The sequence below is a fragment of the Lissotriton helveticus genome, chromosome 7, assembly GCF_964261635.1.
Source record: "Lissotriton helveticus chromosome 7, aLisHel1.1, whole genome shotgun sequence".
NCBI lineage: Eukaryota > Metazoa > Chordata > Amphibia > Caudata > Salamandridae > Lissotriton > Lissotriton helveticus.
In genome coordinates, this window is record NC_136068.1 from 1,405,792,961 (window position 1) to 1,405,808,526 (window position 15,566).

Sequence of the window (15,566 nt, forward strand, 5' to 3'; positions counted from 1 at the left end):
GCTATAGATAAAATTAAACATATGGGAGCAACAATTATTTTGTCTGAAAATTTGAAATCAAAATTGGATTCATTAGAGAAGACTATATCTAAAACTGCTGGTTTTGAAAAGACTCTGAATGTGTGTTTGAATTGTCGTATCATTTTGAGAAGGAATTTAAATGTTGAAAGAGGTCTGGTAAATGGAGCAATGGGTCATGTTGTTGGTTTTGTGAATTACAAAAATAGAGATGGAATTGAAATTTTAAAGATTAAATTTGATGGCATTGATGAAATAGAACAAATTTGTCGTTGTTCAGCTAGGTTTTTGCTTGTGAAAGACTTATATGTTCGCCGAAAACAGTTTCCTATTTGTTTGGCATATGCAGTGACAATTCATAAATCTCAAGGTTTAAGTGTAGATAGCGCTTTGGTGAACATTGGAAGTTCTGTGTTTAAAGAGGGTATGGCATATGTGGCATTATCACGAGTCAGAACTTTATCAGGATTGTACTTGATTGAGTGTGATGAAACAAAGATTTGTGCAGATCTACATTGTGTTAAAGAATACAATAGGTTAAGAAGAGAGTATGCTCCACATTTGCCTCAATATCCTCTGTTTGAAAACGTGTGGTAGGCTGAAAAAGAAGAAATGAGAATAATTGCAGTGAGGTAGTAGCAAAAAGACAAACAGTAGATGAAACTGTAATTGTAAGGAGAAAGAAAAAGGATTCTGTTGAAGATGTTGTTGGATTTCAGTTTGAAAACAGTTCTGGTGTCAACTGCTATGCTAATGTAGTGGTTAATGTTGTTTTTTTTCTTTAAAATATACAAGAACAGATTGTTGAAAATCGGGATCAAAGATTCTGTTGTTTGTTGAATTCCGTGTTTGAGAAATGTAGCAGTGATAGAGCAAAAATAGAAAGTGTTTCAGAAATTCGAAATCTTCTAGACATATGTTCTGGTCAAAATCAATTTTCACCGAATATTCAGCAGGATTGTCAGGAATTTTTAATGTATATGTTTGATGTATTGGAAGATGAAGGTGTAGATATAAAAAATCTTTTTAGCCTTTCTTATCAATGGCAGCATGACTGCGACAACTGTACTTGTCAAGTACTACTAGAATAGACACTGAAAGATTTATATATTTGACTTTACCAGACTGCAAATCAGTGCCTTTTAATAATATAGTTAAAGCAGCGGATCACAATATGGTGTGAACCCAATGTAAGTCTACAATGCTTTCCACATTATTTCTACAAAATTATGGTCAGTATGTGATTTTAATGTTCCAACGATGTAGACCTGATGGAACTAAATTGACAACTTCTATTAAAAATTTCGTGGCTTCTCAGTTATCAATATCAGGAAGAACCTTTGCAACTGTAGCTATTATTTTTCATGACGGTCCTTCTACAACATCAGGGAATTACACATGCTATTTAAAAAGTTGTAAAGGTTGGACCCACTGTAACGACACTCATTTGACTTTCAAACAACGTTTGCCTTTTGGCTTAAAAAATTCATACCTAGTGTTTTTACAACCAAAATTTAAGTAAAGGTAATTGGCCTATGAAGACGGGAGCAGTTAATAAAGGTTATTTTACTGTTTAAAAATATATTCTGAGTAAAAGTGATCCAGGTAATATAAAAAATTGACTTGTCATAAAGGTACTGTAAGTGGATCTCATAGTAAGTGATATTAGTATTATACAAAATGATGAACATGAGTGAGCCAGAGATGGTTTTACAAATACTTAAATATTGTGAAAATGTTGTATGAGACTTTCTTTCAGAACGTCGGAAAAAAAGGTAATTTCAGAGTTTCTTAGAATTAATTTGAAAATATACTCATACATCTGACACTATTTGGCCAAAAGGAAAGGTACCGGAATGAGTAAAGAGTCATGACTGAAAAAAAGGAGTATATGAAAATATTTCAGATGTTCTTGGAGCTTTTCTTCTAGAAAGTCGATGAAATGGATTTTTTAGTGACCAGCAGAGTACTTTGCAACGAGAAAAGGACCTCCATGATATACTATTTGGCCTCAAGGAAAAGTAAGTCAATCAAAGATTAGTGTAGATTTGTCATTTGTCAGTATCTAAGGTTTTTTTTAAAACACAATCTTTTAGATTGTGGTTTTTTTTCCCGCTGTCATATGATGAGTAATTTGAACTCACTATTTTAAGTGAAATTCAATATATTCTGAGAACAGCAAAAATAAACTATGTAACATGTTGTACAAGGTATTCTATACTTTGGATTGTGTAAATTAAATTGTATTCCCATTCTCTGACACTCACTTTCCTTTTTCCATCCTCTTTCAGCTCTTTGTACTCATTTATAATGTCTTTCTCTCACTCTCTGTAACCCCTGTTCCTTTACTCCACTTCTTTGACAACCCCTCATTCTCATTTCAACTGTCTGCATCCCCTCTCTCCCTTGCATAACTTTTCAGCTTTCAGTCTCTCTGCTTTACTTCCCTTTTCCGTATTTTCCCCCTTTGCCCTTTTAGTAATTCCTGTTTACTCACTCAGCAGTATTATCGCACTCTATCACTATAAATCGCCCACTCTCCCTCGCTTATCTTTGTTTGCTCCTTTTTTTTTACCTCTTCTCTCTATTTTTCGTTCACTACCTCTATGTCCTCAGGGCCTCACTCCCCTTGTGTTATGTTCACTTGTGTTTATCTACCTTCTATCATTTCTTTTACAACAAGTTCACTGCTCCTCTCTCATCGTTCTTCATCCCATTTCTTTTACTCTGGTTACATTACTATCCCTCATTTCCTTTCTTTCAATGTCCTTCTCTTTACTTTCATCACCAAATTATTTTCTCTCAGTACCACTGTTTTAGTCGTCTTCTCCTCTCTTTCCTTTTTTTGCTCCCTTACTCATTTCCTTTGCTCACTCATTGTACTCCACCTCACTCAGTTTTTCTCTTGGTGTGTCTGTCTACTAACTTCCTCACTCCATTTCCCTCAATCGTTGTATATTATCCTCTCTCCCTTCATCCCTTCACTCTATGACTGTTCTTCACTTACTCTCAGTTATCTTCTATTCCTCATTCTTCTAAATGCATCCTTAATTAGACTCTTTTCTGTCTCAGTCATTATCTTTTTACTCACTACTGTTTCCTGATTTAGTTTTGCTAACTCACATTGTTTTAGTATCTTTCTTACCTTCATGTCATTTCTCTGTTCTTCTCTTCCTCTCTGTCAGTGAATCTATATTCCTTACTCTTATTAATTTGCTCTCCTTCTATTTCTTTTTCCTCTCTTTTTGTCCTTCTACCTTACTTTATTTCCCTTTCTGTGTCCTTCACTCTTACTTTATTTCTAAATACACTGTTATGATTTTTAACCTCTTCATTTGTATCTTTTAATTTAAAATACATATTTTACTAATTATAACTTATTTTTTCTTCTCTCTTTCACAGATACAAAGTGTAGTAAAAACATGTAATTAAGTTTACATTAATTATATGGTAAGTGTGACTAAAAAAATGTAGTTTGTCATCACTCTTTGCTTTAACCTCACTAATATTTTCCCAACTAAACCTCACTCCTGTTTCTTTACTCTGCTTCCCTCACTTATTCGCCATGTTTACTCCCCTTTCCCTATTTCCCCTCTCATATTCAACTTCTTTCAGTTCCCATTCTCTACTTCACTTACCCTGTGTTCCCTTCCTTTACTTCTTCACTCATTTTCTTTTTCTTAATTATTTACTTCACTCCTACACACACACCTCATCCTCCTCCCAACACATAGACACACGTCTGACATACACCCCACACACACAGCACACAAACACCTCATACACCCCCACACACCCCCACACACCCCCACACACACTATTCACACACACACACACATTCCATATACACACATACATCCCACACACATACCCACCACACCCACACACCCCTCACAGATATCTCACACACCCTCACCTCCACCCACACCGAAACACCCCACACACCCACACCCACAGACACACCTTACACACCCATACCCCGACCTACACCCACTGACTCCCTATAAGTCACACACACTGCATTACTTACCTTTCTTTGCTGTTTCACTCAAACCCATTCAGGCACTGTTTCCTTTACTCTCTTTGTCCTTTCTCTTTGTCACTCCCCATGTCTTATCCTAATTCAATTTTTCACCCTCTTTCACCCCTCTTTACTTACACTAACTGGTCTTTTTTCACCCTCCTTCACCGTTCTTCATTTATCCCGGTTCCGCCACTACCCTTCATTCTCCATTTTTTACTGTCCTTTCTTTTTCTTTCAACACCCGTTCACATTCTCCTACTATCTCTACTTTAGTCTTCCTCTCTCTTCCTTTCTTTCGCTCCTTTAGTCATTTTACTTTTCTCACTTTCACCCTATTACACCTTCTCTGTTTTTTACTATGTAATAAACAATCCCTCTGTGTTTCTCCCTCTAGCTCTCTTTTTCTTAACATTACTCTCTTTGTGTTCTTTTCTCATGCTAACTCCTTCATTAATTTTTTTTTTCTTTTTTTTTTTGGTGCGCGCCTCGGTGCGCGCCCCGGTGCACGTACCGGTACGCGTACCTTGCAGAAAAAAGATTGACAGAGATTCTTAAAAAATATAGGTTTATTTTTATAAAGTAAAGGTAGTTCTAAAAAGAACTGTTTTTTTTCTTCTTTTTGTTGTTTTATATTTTTTCAATGTTTTTTTGAACATTTTGTACTTTTTTGGGCTTTTCTGAACACTTTTATATTTTTTTTTTATTTTTTATGGGGAGAAACAAAAAACAGGGAATTGTAAATGGCTCAACTGGAGCAAAAAAAAAAGAATCAGGAAAAATTAGGGTTTTCTTGTACACTTATGGTTATCACCAGCAACCATGATAAGTTCAATACGTTGCTCACCATAGCAAAGTGTCTTGTTATAATATTTGCACACGATTTTGTAATCGGCAAACTTAGGTTGAATAGTAGCCAATGTGTCTCTTGCCCCCGGACCCGATGGAGTGGGTTGTTTTGATGTTGAGGGTCTAGACGTTGATGGGGGTAGTTTACTGCAGAGGTCCCTTAACTCTGCATTAGAGTAATTGTTTGGATGCCAACGCATCATGTGGCGAATCATTGTATGATTCCCGAAGGAATATGTTTTGGTAGGGTTCCCCCTAGACAGCTCAGCACCACAAATCAAGCAAGTTACCTTTACAGCGTTGACTTTTTTAAAACCCCTTGGGATTTTGTAGAACTGCCATACAAAGTGCTCTTTAGGTTTGTAGGGCTGTTCATCTTCAGGCAGGAACTGCCTTGTCTGTGCCTCCTCTTCATCATCCTCCTCCTCTTCCTCTTGACCACCAATGTAATCTTCTCGTGGTCTTTTAGATGGTGGTGGTGGTGGTGGTGGTGGTGGTGGGGCAGATGCTCCAGCTGTTGCTGCTACTGTAGCCATTTTATACTAGTAAAGAGTAGAGATAGAACTCAAAACAGGCCTTCCTCAGTCAAAGGACAAAGTCAGAATAAGGAAAAAAGGTGGGGTCTTTCATCATTTGGAAAACAAAACTGTTCTGGACCAATGAAAAGTGTTATTTTCAAGTCACATGATCCAGGCTTTCATCATTTGGAAACCAAAACTGATCTGCACCAATGAAAAGTGTTATTTTCAGATCACATGACCCGACGCGCTTACGCTACGCGCCCCGGGGCGCGTGGTGTAAGCGAGTCGAGACGTTGCGCGATCGTATGTGATCGCGTGTTTCCGGGTGCGCTTACGCAGTACGTCATATGACGCATCACGCGGCTGCGCAATACGTCACGATGTTGTTTTCGTTCGCGGCAATAGCGCTATCGGGACGCTCACCGGTACGCACCCCGGGGCGCGCCAGAACATTGCGCTTACCCGTGCGTTCACCGGTACCCGCCCCCGGAGCACTCCGGGCAAAAAATATTTTAAAAAATGTAAAAAAAAAACAACATTTTTTACATAATTATAAAATATAACATTTGTTATAAAAAAAATATTACTTTTCATACCTATAGAGATTTGCTATTAAAAACCATTGAAATTCACTGAAAAAACCATAGGTTTCACACCAGTTATAGTTAGCTGGAAGTTTTACTCGCATAAAACCATTGAAATTCCCACGTTATAGTTAGTTGGACTCACTATAACTTGCGCGTGCAATGCACTGCTGATGACGTCACATATTACATCACTCATGACATGGTCAGTGACATCACTCATGACATCACTGATGACACCATCCTTGTGACAGAGTGACAGACCTCCTTTCACTGTAATGTAACCTTTGAAACACATATTCAAAAATAGAAACTAAAATTTTCAAAAAAATTGAGATACCCATAACAGTTACAACAACCAATTCAGTAATTCCACCATCTATATACACATCCACTCATTCACCAACAGTTCTATATACTCACTCATACATATACTCACTCATCATATGTAGTGATACACCTATACATCCTGTTACACACCAACAGTCATCCAAAAGTTACTCACACACATACTCACACATGCAAATAAACTATTGAACATCCATTTATTTGCATATAGAGCTATACACACACTATCATTTTACTTCTAAGGAAATTTACATATATTTATTCTCTTAAACAATCACTTATAGAAACACATACTTATTTAAACATGAACTCTTACAATCTCTTACTCTCACATATACTCACTTATATACATCAATATTCACATATACTAGATTAAAACATATGTAGTTACTGATAAAGACACTAGTGAGACATTCACTCACTAACATACACATATACACACTCATCCACCCATACAGTCCTGCACATATGCTGTATTCAAAACACATACAAACAGAGAGTCATTGATGCATCTATGTGCTAAGTAACACCCCCACCAAACCATATAGACACTCATACTGATACTAAGAAAAACATCTAATAACCCATATACCTACACATGTAGCTACTCACCAACCCATGCAGCCACTTATACACAAAGTGAAACATTAATACATATATTTAAATATTTAAACATTACTCACTAATATTTATTTTTCAGAAAGACACACATTCAGTGGATGGTGTCATCAGTGATGTCATGAGTGATGTCACTGACCATGTCATGAGTGATGTAATATGTGACGTCATCGGCAGTGCATTGCACGCGCAAGTTATAGTGAGTCCAACTAACTATAACGTGGGAATTTCAATGGTTTTATGCGAGTAAAACTTCCAGCTAACTATAACTGGTGTGAAACCTATGGTTTTTTCAGTGAATATATATATATACAGATATATATAAGTATTACCTACTGGCGGTCGCCAGTAGGTAGTTATAGTTAGGACCTAGTTTCCATAGGAAATCCGCAACATTCTATTGGGAATAACTTTTGCGCTGGTTGAGGAATTTGCGTGTAATTTTCAAAAATGTAGGCCAGCTCCGCTCCGCTCCTTCCCTGGAAGTTTCGGGGGGATTCGTCATGCGGTGGCCTAGAAAAAAGGGTGGTCCCAAAACGTGTTTTCCCCATGTTAATTTCCATAGGACGTTCAGACATGGCTACAGCCCGAACCGCTTAATGGAATTACACCAAACTTTGCAAAATTGTAGGGACTGGTACGCAGAAGTGCCTTTTCTATATTTGGTGAAAATTGTTCCAGTGGTTTTTACAAAAATTAACTTCAAAAACACATATATCTATATGCGCGCTTCGAGCGCTTACCGGTACGCGTACCGGTAAGCGCACCCGGCGCGCCACGGAAGTGCGCGAGCGGAAAGCTGATTGGCTCTCGGGTGTCTGTCAACATTCCAAACAGTCCGGAGAGTCCGCCATCTTGTGTCTCGGTAGAATCGTGACACAAGAGGTGAAAAAAAGGGGGAAATGATTAAAAGGGGGCAGGGTAGACACCCCTGACCCCCTAGGTTTTCTGAGGGGGGACTAGAAGGACCCTGAAGGGCAAAAAAAACTAAAAAAAAATTGTTGAAATTTTCACGGGGTAAGCGCTGGGTGCGTTCCCATGTATGCTTCCAGGTACGTGTACCCTGAGTGCACCACGGGGAAAAACAGTGAAAAAAATTAGACAAAAAAAATAATTTAGAGTGCTTAGAGGTAGGGTAGCTCTGAAAAGAGCTGTTGAGGTATGTGGGTGTTTTTTGTACCTACGAGTAGGTACCGATGAAGAGTCTAAAATTCAAGAGGAAGACTCTATTCTCCACATCTGTAAAATGTACACCATCTCTCCTATAGATGCCTTGCATGTTGTAACGCAAGTTGTTGTGGTATATGGAACCCATACCATAGTCTCTGAGGAAAGCAGAAACAGATTTATTCACAAGTTTCCTTGCTTTCTCAATCTGTGGACAAAATTGGTTGGACCAGTTCCATTTTTGCCTTTGGCATATATTAGAATATACCAAGGCAGTTTTTGGAAAAAGTGACATCAAGGGTCTCAAGGCGCTTGTACGAATACCGCTGTGGAACCCATCCTGGCTTTCCCTGTGAGGTATCCACTCCTGGGCACCCCCAAGGTGGAGGCCAGGCATCCTTTAGCGTTGTGGGGGCTGTTGTGGAGATTAAGCAAGCTATTGCCCAGAGTTGCAGAGTGGGACTCCATGATTGGAATAGGCACCTAGGCGAGAATTATCAGGTCTGTGGAATTTTTGAGCCCAAGACCCGCCGAGGCGGGGAATTGAACACTGGTCCCGGGCTAGACCTCTGCATCAGGGTCTGCCGCTCTAACCATTGAGCCACACTTCTCCACAGATGAGTTGTGGGAATGAAATGGCAGTTTGAAAGTAGGAGTTATGATAAAAAAGTGGTTGAGATTCAGTGCCCTTGAAAAACAAGACATGATTGGTGGTTTCTTAAAATTCTCCACTGAAAATTAGGGTGTATGCTTCTGTTTTTTGAAAGAAGTAATTCTAATGGTTGAGAAAAAGTCATTGAAAGAAACATTGCACAGGATAAGCTGCTATATTGAGAAGTCAAACACCCTTGCTGGGTTCATTTGCAACATAGTATCATGAACTTTTCACCTGTGTGCTGAGTTAGGTTTGAGTTACCATGGTAACAGGCTGAATGAGCACTGGGGGATGGGTGAATATTATGTGAGTTTGAAAGTGTTGAAATGTCGAACCAATTACAATGTCAGTTTGATTTTTAAATAGTGTGGGAAGAATTTTGATTGGTTAAGTCCAGGGATATGTGTGAAGAATTACTAGGAATCAGGGCCATTTGTGGTTGCAGTGTTTGAGGTGCATGTCAGAGATTCTGCTTAAGAAAATCTGGTGTGTGTGACTGACACTGTTCTAAACCTTCAAAAGCATTTGTAAAGGTGAGTAATGCTTCATTTAATACATATAGAGTGCTGAATGCACTATGGGGAAGATTAGGAAGCATATTGGGCTTGTTTATTCTTGCATTGTGTCTCAAGTTTCTATGTAATGCTGGCAAAATATATGAATGGTGCATATTGGAAATGTATTTTGGAAATGAGTCAGGTTTCTGCCTTGTAATGTAGTGGTCATTTAAATGGGCTGTGCTCTGTGTCTAAAACGATTTACTATGCTACATGTTTTTTGGTAAAACGTATGGCTTTTACATTTTTGACAGATGACAATGTCTGTGTCCGTGTCAATTAAGGAATTATATTTTCACCTTTTTCTATAATGTCACCTGTGTATCCTCACAGTTTGCATCTCTTAGCTTATAAGGTACTGTTTCTTTTTGAATTGTGTCTCATGTTTCTCACATGCCCAGAAGGGCCTAACTAATAGAATGCACCTACTTCTCTGGTATAAGTGTCAGACTATTTTGACCAGGATCACATAGAGTGTCTGGGTGAAAGAGAGAATTATATTTGCACATTTTTCTTTAATCTGTAAAGATGGTGCATAGGGATGGTAAGATGGTATGAGCACAGACACACATAGTGGAGGCAGAGACAGACATGGTAGATTACATGTAACATCCTGGTCGTGTGCCTAAGATCACACTGTGAGTCAAGCTTGATTTTAAATGAATCTGGGTGAATAATTTGCTTAGTTGATGTGTTTAAAAATATGGGAATACATGTATTCTTGAAATCAGTTAGGCTTTAGGATATGTACTAGTAGAGAATCTTAGGCAGCATGTCTGTTAGGCCTCTTAGTTTACAAATATGCTCTAAGCTGTGCAATAAAGATCCAGGGTGTGCTGTTGAAATGAAAAAGAAATGTTATGTCTTGCTTATATATATATATATATATATGGTCTGTTTTTTGCCAGCAGAGACAGTGAGATAGTATGAGCACAGAGACATATAGTGGAGGCAGAGACAGACATGGTAGATTACATGTAACATCCTGGTCATGTGCCTAAGATCACACTGTGAGTCAAGCTTGATTTTAAATGAATCTGGGTGAGTAATTTGCTTAGTTGATGTTTATATAAATATGGGAATACATGTATTCTTGAAGTCAGTTAGGCTTTAGGATATGTACTAGTAGAGAATCCTAGGCAGCATGTCTGTTAGGCCTCTTAGTTCACAAATAGGCTCTAAGCTGTGCAATAAAGATCCAGGGTGTGCTGTTGAAATGAAAAAGGAATGTTATGTCTTGCTTATATATATATGGTCTGTTTTTTGCCAGCAGAGACAGTGAGATAGTATGAGAAAAGACACATATAGTGGAGGCAGAGACAGACATGGTAGATTACATGTAACATCCTGGTCATGTGCCTAAGATCACACTGTGAGTCAAGCTTGATTTTAAATGTATCTTGGTGAAAAATGTGCTCAGTTGATGTGTTTAAAAATATGGGAATACATGTATTCTTGAAGTCAGTTAGGCTTTAGGATATGTACTAGTAGAGAATCTTAGGCAACATGTCTGTTAGGCCTCTTAGTTCACAAATAGGCACTAAGCTGTGCAATAAAGATCCAGGGTGTGCTGTTGAAATGAAAAAGGAATGTTATGTCTTGCTTATATATATATGGTCTGTGTTTTGCCAGTAGAGACAGTGAGATAGTATGAGCACAGACACTCATAGTGGAGGCAGAGACAGACATGGTAGATTACATGTAACATCCTGGTCATGTGCCTAAGATCACACTCTGAGTCAAGCTTGATTTTAAATGAATCTGGGTGAATAATTTGCTTAGTTGATGTGTTTAAAAATATGGGAATGTGTGTATTCTTGAAGCCAGTTAGGCTTTATTAAAAATATGTCATTAAGTTTACATTACTTATAAGGTAAGTTTGACAAACAAAATTTACTTTCTCATCACTCTTTTCCTTAACCTCACTACTCTTCTCTCACCCACCCTCACCCCCGTTCCCTTACTCCGCTTCCCTCACTTATTCTCATTCCCCATGTTTACTCCCCTTTCCCTCACTCCCCTCCTACACTCACCTTCTTTCAGAACCCCTGTTTTACTTCCCTTCCTTCACTCCTTCACTCATTCCCCTTCCCTTACTCACCTTACTCCACTTCACCCACTCCTTCTCTCATTCCCTCTGTCCTTTCACTTCCTCACTCCCCTTCCCTCACTCCCTCTCTCTTAGCCTTACACACTCCCTATAACTCACTCACACTCCCTCACTTACCTTTCTTTGCTCCCTTACTCAGTCCTTTTCTCTCACTCTTTCCTTCACTACCTCTATGTCCTCACTCCCTCAGTCCCCTTGTCTTACACTCACTCGCCTTTATCCACCCTCTATCACTCCTATTTCCTCAACCTCAATGCCCTTCTCTCACCCTCCCTCACCCCGTTCCCTTACTCCGTTTCCCTCACTTATCCTCATTCTCCATCCTTAACTCCCCTTCTCCTCACTCTCCTCCCGCAGTCACCTTTTCACAGTCCCTCTGCTTCACTCCCCTTCCCCTTCTTTCCTTCCTTTGCTCCCTCAGTCATTCCCCTTCCCTCTCTCACCTTACTTCACTTTACTTACTCCTTCTCTCAGTCCCTCTGTTCTCTCACTTCCTCACTCACCTTCCCTCACTCCCTCTCTGTTACCCTCACTCCCATTGTCCCCTCACTCTCTTACGCCCCTACACTCACCCTCACTCACCTTCCATCCCTCATTGTCGTGAATCCACCCTCACTCACTCCCCCTTCCCTGTCACTCACTCCCCTTTCCTTTAGTTTTCCTAGCTCACATTCCTTTAGTATATTACTCACCTTCAGCTCATTTCTCTCTCCCTCTCTTCCTCTCTGTCACTGAATCTATCCGCCTCATTATCCTCTTAGTAATTTGCTCTCCCTCTTTTTCTTTTTTACTCTCTCTGTCCTTCACAATTCCTTTGTTTCCCTTTCTGTGTCCTTCACTCCTACTTTATCTCTTAGTATCCTTTTATGACTTTTAATCTCCTGCTTTGTCTCTTTCATTTTGAAATAAATATTATAAAAATTATAAGTATTTTTTTCCCCTCTTCCACAGATATTAAATTTATTAAAAATATGTCATTAAGTTTACATTACTTATAAGGTAAGTTTGACAAACAAAATTTACTTTCTCATCACTCTTTTCCTTAACCTCACTACTCTTCTTTCACCCACCCTCACCCCCGTTCCCTTACTATGCTTCCCTCACTTATTCTCATTCCCCATGTTTACTCCCCTTTCCCTCACTCCCCTCCCACACTCACCTTCTTTCAGACCCCCTGCTTTACTTACCTTCCCCTCTCTTCCCTTCCTTCGCTCCCTCACTCATTCCCCTTCCCTCAATCACCTTACTCCACTTCACTCATTCCTTCTCTCACTCCCACTGTCCTCTCACATCCTCACTCCCCTTCCCTCACTCTCTCTCTCTTAGTCTCACTCTGCTGTCCTTCAGAAAAGCTAAAAAAAACTAATCTCTTTTGTTAGTTTGTAATATTTCCAACTTTTTTCCCTCGGCATTTTTTCCCCTCTCAGTTTCATGCACCCAGCGCCGGAACGCCCCTTGGCTGGGGCAGCCGTGCGCTATACAAGTCCATATAACATTAACATTAACATTAACATTAACTCTCTCCGTCCTCTCACTCTCTCACTCCTCTTATATCACGCTCACTCCCTTTAACTCACCCACACTCCCTCACTTACCTTTCTTTGCTCCCTCACTCAGTCCCTTTCTGTCACTCCTTCCTTCACTCCCTGTATCCCCTCACTCCCCTTGTCTTACCCTCACTCACTTTTATCCACCCTCTTTCACGCCTCTTTACTCACGCTCTCTGCCCTTCTCTCATCCTCCCTCCCTCGTTCCCTTACTCCGGTTCCCTCACTACCCCTCATTCCCGATCCTTCTCTCCCCTTCCCTTTACTTTCATCCCCCACTCACCTTCTCTCAGTACCTCTGCTTCAGTCCTCTTCCCCTCTATTCCCTTCCTTCACTCCCTCACTCATTCCCCTTCCCTCACTCACCTTACTCCACTTCACTCACTCCTTCTCTCACTCCCTCTGTCCTCTCACATCCTCACTCTCCTTCCCTCACTCCCTCTCTCTTAGCCTCACTACCTCCGTCCCTTCACTCTCTCAGTCCCCTTCCCTCATGCTCACTCCCTTTAACTCACCTACACTCCCTCACTTACCTTTCTATGCTCCATCACTCAGTCCCCTTCTCTCACTCTTTCCTTCACTCCCTCTGTCTCCTGACTCCCTCACTCCCCTTGTCTCACGCTCACTTGCCTTTATCCACCCTCTATCACCACTCTTTCCTCAACCTCACTGCTCTTCTCTCACACTCCCTCACCCCCGTTCCCTTACTCCTCTTCCCTCACTTATCCTCATTCCCCATGTTCACTCCCCTTCCCTTCACTCCCCTCCCACACTCACCTTCTTTCAGTCCCCCTGCTTCACTTCCCTTCCCCTCTCGTCCCTTCCTTCGCTCCCTCACTGATTTTCCTTTCCTCTCTCACCGTACTCCACTTCACTAACTCCTTCTCTCAGTCCCTCTGTCCTCTCACTTCCTCACTCCTCTTCCCTCACTCCCTCTATATTACCCTCACTCCCTCCATCCCCTCACTCGGTGACTCCCCCTTCACTCACCCTCACTCACCTTCCATTCCTCACTGTCATCAACTCACCCTCACCCACTCCCCTTCTGTCATTTGTTCCCTCAGTCACTTTCTACCCTTCATTCAGTCATTTTATCCATTCATTTATGCAGTGCACATTCATTGAAAAAAGAATGAGAGAATAAGAAATATAGCTCTTTTTGGAGAATTGGAGGTAGTTCTAAAAAGAACTTTTTTTTTCCTACTTTTTTCGTTTTTATATTTTTTTATACTTTTTCAGAACGATTGTATACTTTTTTTGTTTTTTTGGGGGGAGAAAGACAAAACCAGGGAATCCAAAACTGCTCAACAGGAGCAAAAAAGGGGAAAAATTAGTGGTGGGTGGAGCAGCGGTGTTCTTGTTTTCTGCGAACAATAAGTTTGACGCTCTGCTCCCCATAGCAAATCCATTCATCGCAGTCCTTGCACAGAAATTTCAGACCTGCAAAGACCGGCTGCACGCTGGGAATTAATCTTGCACCTTGTCTACCAGAAGGTGTTGCTCCACCAGTTGAGGTGCTGCCGCCATCTGTTGGGGGATTGCGTGCCAGGTCCCTGACACTCTCCCTCGCATAGTTGTTGGGGTGTCTCCTCTCCACATGCCTGATTAAAGTGGCAAGATAAAAAATGTTCAAATGAAATGTTCTTTGAATTTGCGCCGAGGAGGGTCCTCTGGCACAAAGTCTTCATCAGAGTCACTGGAGGTTGTCTGTCTTCCAGCCTTTCTTCAGAAAAAGACAAGATGCTGCAGAAGAACCAGGGAACAGCTCTTGCTCTCTCCAAGTTCAAAGTGGTAGTGAGGGAAATGGGTGGGGGCTTTCAATATTTGGAAAAAAAACTGTTATGAACCAACGAAAAGTGTTGTTTTAAGGTCACATGGCTTGACGCGCTTACGCTACGCGCTCCGGAGCGCTTCCAGGTGCTCTAACGCGGGACTTACGTAGGCGCGTACGGAGGCGCTTCAGGGCGCACTTACGCGGCGCGTGTGAATGACGTTTTATTTGATTTTCGGAAATGTGTTTAAAGTTAAAATACGGTTATTTAAAATCAAAAATACTCTTTTTATCAGTATGCCACTGAATGTCTTGCATTATTATTTACTTTAAATACATGATTATATTTTGTTTCGCACTCGGGAATAGCGCTTACGCTACGTGTACGGGAGCGTTTACGGGTACGCGCACCCTGAGAGCTCCGGAGTTAAAAAAAATATATATATATAGGAAAAAATACATTGAAAAATGAATATTACAAAAATATAGAATATTTGAATAATTAAAAAAATAATAAAAATTATTAGCTATAAAAATAGCTATTAAAAAAACTTAATAATTCACTTTAAAAACCGTAGGTTTCAAACTCGTTAAAGTTACGAATTAGCTTTCAAAAAACCTTTGAAATTCACTGAAAAAAACATAGGTTTAACACTCGTTTTAGTTAGGAATTAGCATTTAAAAAACCTTTGAAATTCACTGAAAAAAACATAGGTTTAACACTCGTTTTAGTTAGGAATTAGCATTTAAAAAACCTTTGAAATTCACTGAAAAAAACCATAGGTTTCACACCAGTTATA